Source organism: Homalodisca vitripennis, chromosome 3, assembly GCF_021130785.1.
Source record: "Homalodisca vitripennis isolate AUS2020 chromosome 3, UT_GWSS_2.1, whole genome shotgun sequence".
Classification (NCBI taxonomy): Eukaryota; Metazoa; Arthropoda; class Insecta; order Hemiptera; family Cicadellidae; genus Homalodisca; species Homalodisca vitripennis.
Window position 1 is genome coordinate 26855302 of NC_060209.1, and position 11996 is coordinate 26867297.

Here is an 11996-nt window from a genome sequence, read left to right on the forward strand (position 1 = left end):
ACATTAATGGATTTTATTTTAATTTAAATGTTAATTTAGATGTTTTTGCAAATGTAACCTAATCATTATGTATTATATTATTGTACCGCGCAAAAACATTTGGGATGACGGATCTACTACTCCAATCTTACTATTGAAATCCTTGTTTCTCCCAAGATTTAAATATTAAAGAAAATTAAGTAAATGTATACAAACAGAACCATTTTGCACATTTAACGTCACAAAACCGAAAAATAGCACTAATAACTGAATGAATGTTTGTAGATGTATTAAAAATTAATACGAATATGGTATTTAAAACTAGCGTGATCGAATCAAAATTCTGCATGATGTACTACAGACGTGCGTGATATACTGATTTAACATTTAAGTATAAATAGATAATTAATTAAAATCATTTACAATATTATTTATAAGTTAATTGCAATTTCATTTAAATTTGTTCTTGTATACCCAATTAGGAAAATTAGCACATCAAATGAAGCTTCTTTGGTGTTTTAGCAGATCAAAATACTGAATAATTCAAGAGAATCTTGAACTCAGATGGGAGTGTTGTGAGAAAAGGTTGCTGCTGAGGGCGAATTGTAACGGTGGGTTTAATCTGTTGTAGGGCTAATAGCCGCCTCAGTTCAAGCCCTTACTCGACAAGGACACAAAATCTGTGGCTACAGTTTCTATAATGTTGGTTATGAAATTAAATATTTCTCAGATAATCCATTGAAATCTCTTACTATCGTTTCATAAATACAATGCATTATGGTCTAGGCTTAAAGAATGATACAATCCTTTATTTAGCATACGTGTTTCGGTAGATAAATTCATTTCTGATTTTATTTGTTTCAACAGTATTTATCATTTAAATGTTTTTAGAACTATGTGTATACGTATTATGGACATCATACCTGGGTCCCATGTCAAAGAAATGTAAGAAGTTGTTCGACGAACATTCTCAGCGAACATTTTATTGTTCGCTGAGGAATGTTTCGTGTTCGCTAAGAGCAGACGCCTCGACATTGTTGGGGCCAGCGTGCCGCCACTTTAGTTCGGCTAAAGGGCTTGGCCTGTGAGCGAACTTTGGTTGACTTTAGTGAAGAAGCCCTTTGTCACAGCTATTTCAGTCCGTTTCTTGACGATGTTTTGTTTCTAGTTGTTGTGTTGTATGTACACCTTACATTAATAGTAACTAAGAGTAAAGAATAGTTTTTGGACAGTTAGGAAACACTTTTTACATATTTTACAATGGAATCCATGAGAAAAAGTTATAAAATGATGAATATAAATAATGAAAGCATACAAAAATCAATAGAAAAACTGGTACTGGCCTTAATTCAGTGAAGAAAAAACGTTACAGTATATTCAAAGTAGGGCAGAGAAAGTCATTTATGGGAGTGGAAAAAAACGAAATTCCAGTGGGGTTTAAAATATTTCGTAATTTTTAGTGATAAAGTGCACCGAGATCCATCTTGTCCACTCTTACATTACAATCTCAAGAGAAAGGAATAGAAGATATTGACGTAGCCTACTTTATGATGATGTCCAAAAAATATGTCAAATATGGGGAAAATTTTAAGATTATGAAGACGATAAGATTATTATTACAAAGAATAAAAAAATAGGTATCGACAGGAGGGAAAAAGTTGTCTGTTTCTTAAATTTAAAAAAATTGTTTTCTGTTTTGAAATTTTTCACCTATTTAAATAATCGAAAATCAGCATTCGAGTAAAGTTGGAGAAGTGGCAACCATATGAGAAATGTGCTCTGAAGTTTTCAACACTATATTCGTATCCTCATCTTAATTATTTGATGATGCCTTCTATACCACCGACGCGACGATGCTGTTAATGACTGGTACCTAATATTTACAGTGAAAAAAACAGTGCAGGCAAGTAAATGCTGGCCCAAACCAAAATCCATTTTCACTGACTATACAAACACTGAATTCATAAGGAACACCATAATTTGTTTGTTAATATAAACATATACATATTAATCAACTTCAAACAATGGCCATATTAATCAATTGCAACAAATACTTATTCTCCATTAATAATGATTCCATGACCACAACTATTGGCAGTCTAAGGAAAAAAACGTAAAGTAGAAATTAATAAACGATGATATAACGAAATTCTTTAAACTTCCGGGATTCTTTACAAAAAGCTTCCGTTTATTTCCATTCACCTCTAAAATATATGCGGAATATCGTTTGGAATGTATTTCAACAGTTTTGATATTGGTTATTGGTAATAAATATACTGCATACTAGATATACAGAAGTCATCAATGATACCATTGAACATCAATATGCCAAGTGTAATAGAATGACCTAGGTGACGACCTCACCCATTAATATCACTGCGCACGGTCGATGAGGTCCTGAGTCACACTGCGCATCAGCGCCCTTGCTCCCATTGGCTCCCGTCACGCGCGGCCAACGAGCGACCAATTACGTCCATTGAGCATGCGCTTTACACTCCTGACAGGCGATAGAGAAGCGATTATCCCATCCATCCTGGAGGACAACCTCCTATACAACTTGTCACCATAATGATGATCAAATGGTGCTCGTGAGCTTTTCTACAAGACACAGTTTACTTTGGCTCGAGTGCACTCTGGTTGAGGCTCCAATTCAGCCAAAGGATGGTAGCAAGAGATTGGCTGAGAAAGACATTTAGTTCACTCTGAGAGTCGTGATCTGACGTTGGAAAAGTTGGATGATCTAGGACGTGATCTGAGGTCGGGAGAGTACCGATCGAAAGAAAATACCTCTGGCCATCAGGGCGGGCTTCGGCACCATCCCGCACTTCTGGCGAGGAATGAAAAACACCACTCGAGATAGTACCCGAAGACAAGCTCAGGTCACGTGATAGCTCATAAGGGTATCTAGTAAAATATTGTTGATAACTTAATATATCACGTAATAACAAGTAGTAGCTAAGGACAGAGTGACCTACTTCTAGCCGACATCGCTTTCTTTGGGAGTTACAAAATAAAAACCGATCGTCACGATGACATGTCATTTTCACTATACCAACAACACTAATAAAGACCAAACAGTTAGGACTTGTTCGAGTATACTTTCCACATGTAAGAAAGTAATTATTTTATTTCTTAACCGATTTTAACAAATATGGCTTTTAAATTTGATTTGTAATTAAATGTGTAACAAATAATTGTTCTTGCAATGTTTACGTTGCATAACAGTGTTTGGGTTATCACCGTTTGAAAAATTTTAAATGCCGCCATTTTGAAACGAAAAATGATAATAGGTATTTTAATTTTCTTCCCCTTTAATTAACCTAACATAAATGTCAGTTTTAATGCTATTTGTTCCAACGGGTTCTGAGATACAATGTTTTAAATTAAAAAAAAAAAACATATAGACAGACAGGCACTAAACGAAACGAGATAGGACATATGTTCAGATGAACTTTGGTTTTTTTGTCTACCATCATGTCGTATAGTCGTGTTAACCTCTCTCGAAACACCTTTTATATATATATATATATATATATATATATATATATATATATATATATATATATAGATAGATATATATATCTGCTAACACCACACAATGTACTAACAGAAAGTAGTCATCGTTATAGGTTATAAAAGATATAACACAACGTTTCGAGGATTGGAATCTACCGTCTTCGTCAGGTGGGGGAGGGAATACATACACAATGAAAGAACAGAAAAAAGTAAAGAAGGGAAATAAAAGGGTTTAAACATGCCCAAAAGCTGCTTGGAGTCGAGTCATTGCTCAGGATGCTAATCCCGAGCACAAATCACAAGTACGAAAGGACCTGACGAAGAGGGTAGACTTAAATCATCGAAACGTTGCTTATACCTTTTATAACCTATGACTGTGGCAAATGTCCGGAATCCTGTTATCCTTTCAAACCTTCCATTGTCAATAACAAAATTTAAACAAAAAAAGGAAAGAAAGTAGTCGTCAGTTTCTATAAATATTCTGGTTGACTGCACAACCATAGTGACCTTGAACTTGATCTCTGAGCGAGATGATTGTGGGCGGAACCAAGAAAGTGCCGCTATCCGCTGCAGACGTGAGCTGACCACCGGGCATTGTTCTTGACCGGGGCCTGACAGTCTTGTGTAAGAGTCGAGGCCGTGGAGCCGGTCTGGGGAGGAGAGAGTGCCAACTAATCCACACGGTCAGGGCCGTCCGTCCTGGACAATTTGCTACGTCTTTCTAAGGATTGTTATTTGTGCTTTTAGTGAAAAAGGATCAAAATGCAAAACACTGTTTATTATTTCTTTACATAGTAATGCCAATATCTACGCAACTGATGTTCTTATAATGGTTTTTATAAAAATCTGTTAAAATATTCACACAATAATGGTGAATAAAGAATTAATGAATAATTTATTTATTTTTACACTAAGTACAAAGAAGAATTAGGATCATACGGCACTTTAATACATTTAACATCAAAAATACCAAATACACAGATCCAGTCAACAAAATATATAAAACAAGTTCTGGATAAGGTTTTTAAATAATTGTAAAATTATAATAAAATTAACCGTCTTCAGTGGAGCGGTATCTTTTATAAACTTAAATATAATTTTAAATAAAAATTGATAAATGTTAAATGGCTTTGCTTTATTTTATAGTAACGCTTTTTCTGCATTGTAAAAACACATATCTTTAGAACCCTACTAGGGTTTCTTAGAACTGACATGGTAAAGCTACTGTAGGTGTTAGGCCTACAATAACAATCTTAAGGATTCTGTGTCTTGAAGGTCGCATTGTGATTTCTTTCTTGCCAAAGACAGCATTTCAACAACTCTTACTGGGTCAGATCCCTATAAAAAGGCTACAATGATTCACATACAGCTTGTGGTAAAATGTATACAGTGTTATACATTTACAAAAAATAAATTAACAGAAACTCTTACTGCACTAAAAGAAAAGTATTACTGAAAATCGAAATCATTTATCAAGAGAGGAAGGATCCCGATATATTAAAAGTTCGTGTGTGACATCCCTGTTAAATTAGATTTAATCTTAAGATTCTAGCCCAATAACATAAATACGTTATGGGAAAATCAACTTTGATCCCATTAGCCGTTATCTAGCAATGATAAGATCATTGTCTTAAATGAAAAGCACTATTAAATATCCGAAAACCTTGTTTCCACGACAATCCTTACTTTTGCCATCGTTTAGAGATACAAAATATCATGGTTCTTTTTGTATCACGGAACAATCCGAAATGTCTGGAAAATCCTGTTTCCTTTACAATCCTGTAATGTAAAAAAATCAAGCAAAGGGCAACCCTCACGTCGTAAAAAGCACAGAACAAAAATTAATTCGAGATTTTGGGCTTCGTGAAGGCAGATTCTTACATGAAAGCCTCGCATGAAATTACTGTAGTATAAACTGTTTGTATATAATTATAAACCTTTTAAAACTTTTTTATTTTCGTACAACGTACATTTCGAATTCTGGGAATTCATCTTCAGGTACTAAGGTTAAGTTAAATTATGAAAATAATTAATACCAATGAATTTGGTTTTACACATATTTATCAAACACTTTTCAAGTCTACATCTCTAATATAAACTGTTGGTTTACGTAACCAAACCTTGGTTGAAGAATTTAGAATTTCCGTAATTTCCTTAAAGAGGTTTTAAAAGTGAAGTCTTTATATCAACGATTATATGAAAATAGCAAATTATAGATTTTCATATTTAGTTTACATAGTCTCCTACATTGATTTTACAATTTATTTTATGGCATTGAAATGCCATCTCATAAGTCATAAAATACTAACTATCGGGTTTACTACACTCATGTATACACAAGACGCTGTATTTGGTTTTAATGAACACAAAATGTCTGCTTTCAATAGAAGACAGAGAATGGCGGGCGTCTTTATTGCTTTTTCATAGCTCATGTTTTTATCTGCTTGAATCACTTAAAGCCAACCGACAGACCCATAAATAAATGTTAAATAAGCGCCAAGAAACCATTTACAGACACTGAAAGTGGCGGCTTTGGGTCTCTTTGTTAGATTCGATGACTGTGATAAAACCACTATTTATAACAAACAAACGGTAAATGCAAAAATTTGTTAAGAATGCAACATAAGAAAACACTTTTTTAACTTATGATTAAAACAGTTTTTATCTATATTTATAAAACCAGATAAAGTCTCTTCGGTATGTGATACTTATCTTTGGTACGTTAATCCTGAGTGAAGAAATATTATGAAATAAAATTAATGCAGAACAATATTAATAAACAACTAGAAAAAGCATATGCAGATGTTTATAATTGGAAATAATAAATGCTGCATTTATAATATTGATTAACGTTCAACCCCTTACATACAGTCAAATTTATAATTAAACACATTAATTACCAGAGAGCTTCGTATTACAGAGTAATATTTTAAGTATTTAACTATTAACATTTTTCAGAATTATCAATCTTAATAATGGGTCATGTTTATTGTTTTGCAAGTTGACTATTTGTGCAAGAACATTTTCTTTTGAGTCCTACACATTTTATAAAATTACTTGAACAAAAAAATTTTAAACCTGATTCTAAACTGGATCTATCAAACCTAAACCAATATTTATCTTTCCTAAATCACAGTTACAAGTAATATGATGTTTTTAAAGGATGACAGTAATTCGATCATTTGCCATCATTATATGTTACAAAAATTATAACACTATGTTTCAAAGGTTGAAATCTATTGTCTTCTAAATCACAATGCAGCACATCATAACACTTAGGTTTAGAACCAAAAAAATAGACCGGAAGCGGTCGTTCTTTACCCGAGCCCATTCCCAACCATCGCCTTCCTTTTTTTGTGTTTCAGATGAAGGGCTCCGATACTAAAGAAAATGATAAAATTCACTTTATCGTGAGTCTTCCACCTTCACTGGGCAATGTGACGTGTTGTTTGTGTTCTTGCTTCTCACCTTTGACATCGGTTGGTTTCATTCGATTCAGTCTGGACTTAATAGTGTTGGCGCACCAGTCAGTATTACGTACATTTTAGAGTTGCAGTCCATTGGTGTACTTTTCAGATTTAAGTTTTTGGTGCATGGATTAAGGGTTTCCACCTGAAGAAGAGATTAGATTCAATTCTTGAAACGTAGTGTTACAATTTTTTTGTATTAATACGGCGCATATCCGAAATCCTATTATCCTTTAAAGTGTTCCATTATCAATAACAAATATTTTATATCCCAATAAGAGACGTTTTTGTATACGTATTTTATCACTTAATTAAGATGAACAGTAACATTTGAATGCATATGGGAGATAATAACAAATTCGGGCTTTTTATTATCTTACGTGCCACATGGAAATGAAACAAGTATTGGAAAGAATAAATCATGTGTATAGACAATAAGAGCATGATATGTTAATCGGGCATGTCTGTTAATAGAAAAACATAAATTCACTTGGGAATGCATTTTTTCTATCTAAGTACTGTGCCAAAAATATAGAAAGTAATATATAAGAGAATTTTTTTATATAAATAATGTTGACCATTAAAACGCTAGACCGAGACACGATCTTCAATCCTTCGCCTGAAATCCCTTCGTACTTCAGTTACTAGTACTAATCCTATAACTGAATCCAATAAAGTTACCAATACATCTTCTTCACTTACTAAACTCTTTTTCCGATACAGTTCGGTAAAATAATGTTGATTGGCAAATTTTTTAAATTCTGTTTACTTTTACACCCAATTAGAAGTTAAAATATTGTATTAAGACTTGGTCTGATATATTTTTAAAACTATATAAATAATACATGTATTTAAATGTAATTTACTTAACATAAAGACATAGCTTGGTTATATGAATTTCGCTGGCCCAACGGCACCTGGTGTAAACATTTGGCGACTATCTCGTTGATTGCCAACGATAAACAATGGCACGCCAGAGATCCACTGGACAGTCCTCATCAACAGCATTGAATAATTCATAATGTTCTGCGAAAACATTTTTATCGTCTGAATATGTTTGACCTGCGCAGTCGACGTCATCTTGATGAATTTACTTCGCATTCTTGGCTATTTTTATGTTTATGGCATACAAATGTAAGAAAATAATGTGCTTCACATCACAGAATTTTGAATTATACGGGTTCATCCAGTCTGATATCAGAAATCATCCAGCTGTTTAAAAAAATCTCCAGTATTAAAACTATACGCCAGAGTATTATAAGTTACATTAATTCAGTACTAGTTCTGTGGAAAAACAAATCAAATTTATATCTCTTTCTGATGTTATCAAAATAATTGGAAGCCATATTTTGGTGTTACCTCTTACAATAAAATACAATTGGTTTTGGTTTGATTTTTTAAAATAATTGTATTCATTCCTGATAATATGGTCCGAGTAATCTACGGTATAAAACTTTTCCAAAGCCTAAATAAGTTCGCATTTTTAATCTACACTCAGTGCATTAGAATGAGACATCTCACCGTGTCTTAAGTTTTACAGTCAGACAAAAGACACACACTGCTATTATAGGAAGTAAAATTGAGCTGAGCCCAGTGAGGTAAATGGCATGTTGAAATTCGTCTTATGAAGGTCGACTATATGTTATTAAGATTCACTGATACAGAAGTTCTTATTGTGTAGGTTTATTTCCTTATGTGTGAGATAATTTTAAAATTCGCCACATTGAAACTACTACATTATAGGATGTATTACAGAACTACAATGGGTATTACAAGAAGTTCACGAGAAACTTTAAAAAAAAACTAAGTGTTATCGAGATATTTGTATTATTAAAGTTCGAGCTATATCCAGGTTACACTCTATGAGTGCCGATTTCCGAGCGGTCTAAGTCGTTGGACTTTGAGTCTGAGTTAGAGATAGCGCAGGTTCAAATCCTGTCTGTGACCGTTGCACTTTTTATCAGTACAATCAACCTCGTACTGTATTGACTCTCCCCTTTATTCTGTTTGATAAGATCCTCGCACAGGCCAGTTGCCCATGAGGACGGACAGAATAAGGCCTAAAAGGGGATCGGTCTCTCCTTAAAAAAAAATGATATATACAGTTTGTGGCTATGGTACTGCCAAAGAGGGTATATGATCTGCCTCCGTCTATGGCAGTGACATGACAAAGAGGATACCTTCTATATATAAACATTCAGTGATGTCTACCTTTCAGGGAATTAATGTTAACATGTATTGTTTACATTGATGAAAACTTATATTATTTTTTAATAAATTAAAATTGCACTAGTTTTAATTAATAGCTAAATCCTACACTTTTTTAATCCAATACAATCAAGAATTACATTAAATGTATAGCATTAAAAAGTAGTATTTCTTTTATAACTTTTAATGTAATTAACTGTAAAAAAGTAAAGTAGTTTCTGATAAAAACAAAAAAACATTCAGGGAAATAAAATCCATGCTAATGATCCAAATTTAAGACCAATAGCTATGGTTCGTGTCATGAACTTAATGATCAATTTAGATGTTCTTAAAATGCATATCTTCTATGTATCAATCATTAGCTGGATGTAAAATATGGTTGAGGCTTTGTTTCTACTTGTATGGAAGTCTCGAGAAAGGTCAGCTGGTTGAGGTTGAATATTTGACCTTGACCTTCCCTTCCGTCGAAGTCCTATAGCTGTCAAATCATCACAACTTGCTAACTTCGTATGTCTTGCACATCTCATTATACGCACAGTTTGTTGAAAGACGCTGTAGAAAGCCCTTTATTCCGATGTTACAGTATGAAATTGGAGTGGTCCAACTCTAGAATTGGAATCTTGCAATGTGGTCTTCAAAAGAAATTGTAAAAGACCTGCGATTGCTTAACAAGTAGTCCGAATTTTTGTACCGTTCTGAAATTAAATTATAGAACACTTTCGAGGTAACCCATATCTAGCACAAACTATCATACGATTATACCCTAACTTTGATTCACAAGGACCATTTTTGACTTGATTGTACTTCCATTTAATTATTGCTGCTCAACAAATACACAGTTGCGTAACAGGCTTTGCTGAAGCCCTATGCAACATTTCAAGTCTATGTGGTACTATTTCACATTTTGAATTTCATATTATGGTACTCAAATTGTTTACGGGTTTTATTTATTACGTGATGTTCTAGTTGCCAAAATGATTAGACGTTTGTTGCTGAAATATAACAATTGTTCACTTAAGGTCAGCGAAATCTTATACAGTGTCATGCACATTATTGAATTCAATGGTATCCAGAAATGAAAATTTGAAATCTATGGGTCAGTTAGTTTTCGGGATATTGTGCGGACAAACAGATATAAATCAAATTTCTCATACCTCAAGAGATAGCCTTCACTAACGCTCAGCCAATAAATCGTGTTGTTTTCAAAAGAAACAGATTTAGAGCCTTTGAAGCTTTACCAACGTACATAATTAACGTATTATAAATTTTTATTCATTTACAATTTTAATAGAAAATCCAAATTTGCCTTGAACTTTGCCACAATCTCTAAATAAGACTCAAACGCACTAAATTTTGTTTATAGAAATATAATACAGAAAAAATTGAAACATTTCTGAAACCTTTTACTGTGAGTATGTTTTTGAAAATAATGTAAAATTAGTGTATCAATAATATTATATGCTGCTTTAAATATAATGACAAACCCTCATACTAATAAAAACCATTTTTATCTAAGTTACTAGGGTACATCTTCTTTTACACCCTACCATAGTAAGTTTAGTAAAACGCAAATAAATTTAAACTTAAATCGACAAGATATTGCATGTAGTATCTCAATGAGTTCATATAGACTTGTATTAAACAAAATTTCATAGTTGTATATTGCCTCATTTTTTGTTCAAGACACACATTTTACTAAAGTGATTTGACTGCATCTACGTTTAAAACGACTTTTGGAAGTGTGTGTAAATAAATAAGAATGTTTTATTACTTTATTGTGTCTCTGTACTAGGTAGTTCTATGACAACGGTTGAGAATACTACTCTTTAGTTCAAATTATTTTATAAATATATCATGCATAGCTCAGATCTTTCCTTACCGAAATATAAAGGTTTATTTCTTAAAAATTTAAGCTTCTACTTAATTTTTTCTCTGAATATCGCATATTAACGTTTATATTCATTTAAAATTCTATTGGTACGAAGTAAACGCAGTTTTAAAATATATTACTTTCCGTGCAGAACCGAAGTTTCAGACAGTCAAATAAAAAGACTCAAATACAAAAACAGTCTGTATATTATATGAATAAAAAATGAAATTAACTATAGGTAGCCAAGGTCCTTTAAGACAGTTCAATTAGGTATATTCATCTTCTTGGCCCAAGAGAACATAATATAACATAACATTTGTATTCATGAAATCTTTAACTATTAATTGTAAAATTATGTATTTAGCTAAAAAATAATATTAACAGTGGAATATTTTTTTATTGGGTAATTTTATTACTTTTTTTTATTTTTTAAACAATATTTGATATCGAGTAATAATACTAAGAATGCATTACCGTTTATAATTGAACTAATGTCAGATAAGGCTGTCTCATACATAGAGCTGGATTAAGCAAGTGTATATTATGAGATATTAATTACAATAATATATTTACCAATAATGCGATAACATTCCATTCTCTGTCGTTTCCAGAACGCCTCTGGGACCGTCCCACCTGTAACAAACACAATAAAATCTCATTTTTGTAAATCTTTAGAAAAAGAACTATCGTACTATATGCTTATGAATGTCACTCAATTTGCTAGTTAACCTTACAGTTTTTTATAACGACACATTAAATATATTAGCAAATTACTATTATAAGATAAAATATCCAATAAAAAGACAAATATTAATTACAATTAGTCATAAATTTAATGAAGTTTTCTCTCATGAAAATGTACTATATATTCATAAATGTCAACTCAGTTTGCTAGTTATCCTTTCAGTTCTTTATAACGACACAATAGATATGTTAGCTACTGACTATTATATGAC

At 32.5% G+C, this 11996-nt stretch overlaps 1 protein-coding gene across 1 annotated transcript in view; it reads right to left on the bottom strand.

Moving 5' to 3' along the window:
* Window positions 1-11668, bottom strand: part of LOC124356703 (collagen alpha-2(IV) chain-like) — a 29651-nt gene extending 17983 nt beyond the window's left edge. Inside the window, exon 1 of the mRNA XM_046807865.1 lies at window positions 11614-11668. The gene's annotated coding sequence lies outside the window, so the exon portion shown is untranslated. The remainder of the gene's footprint in view (window positions 1-11613) is intronic.
* Between the last annotated feature and the right edge of the window lie 328 nt (window positions 11669-11996).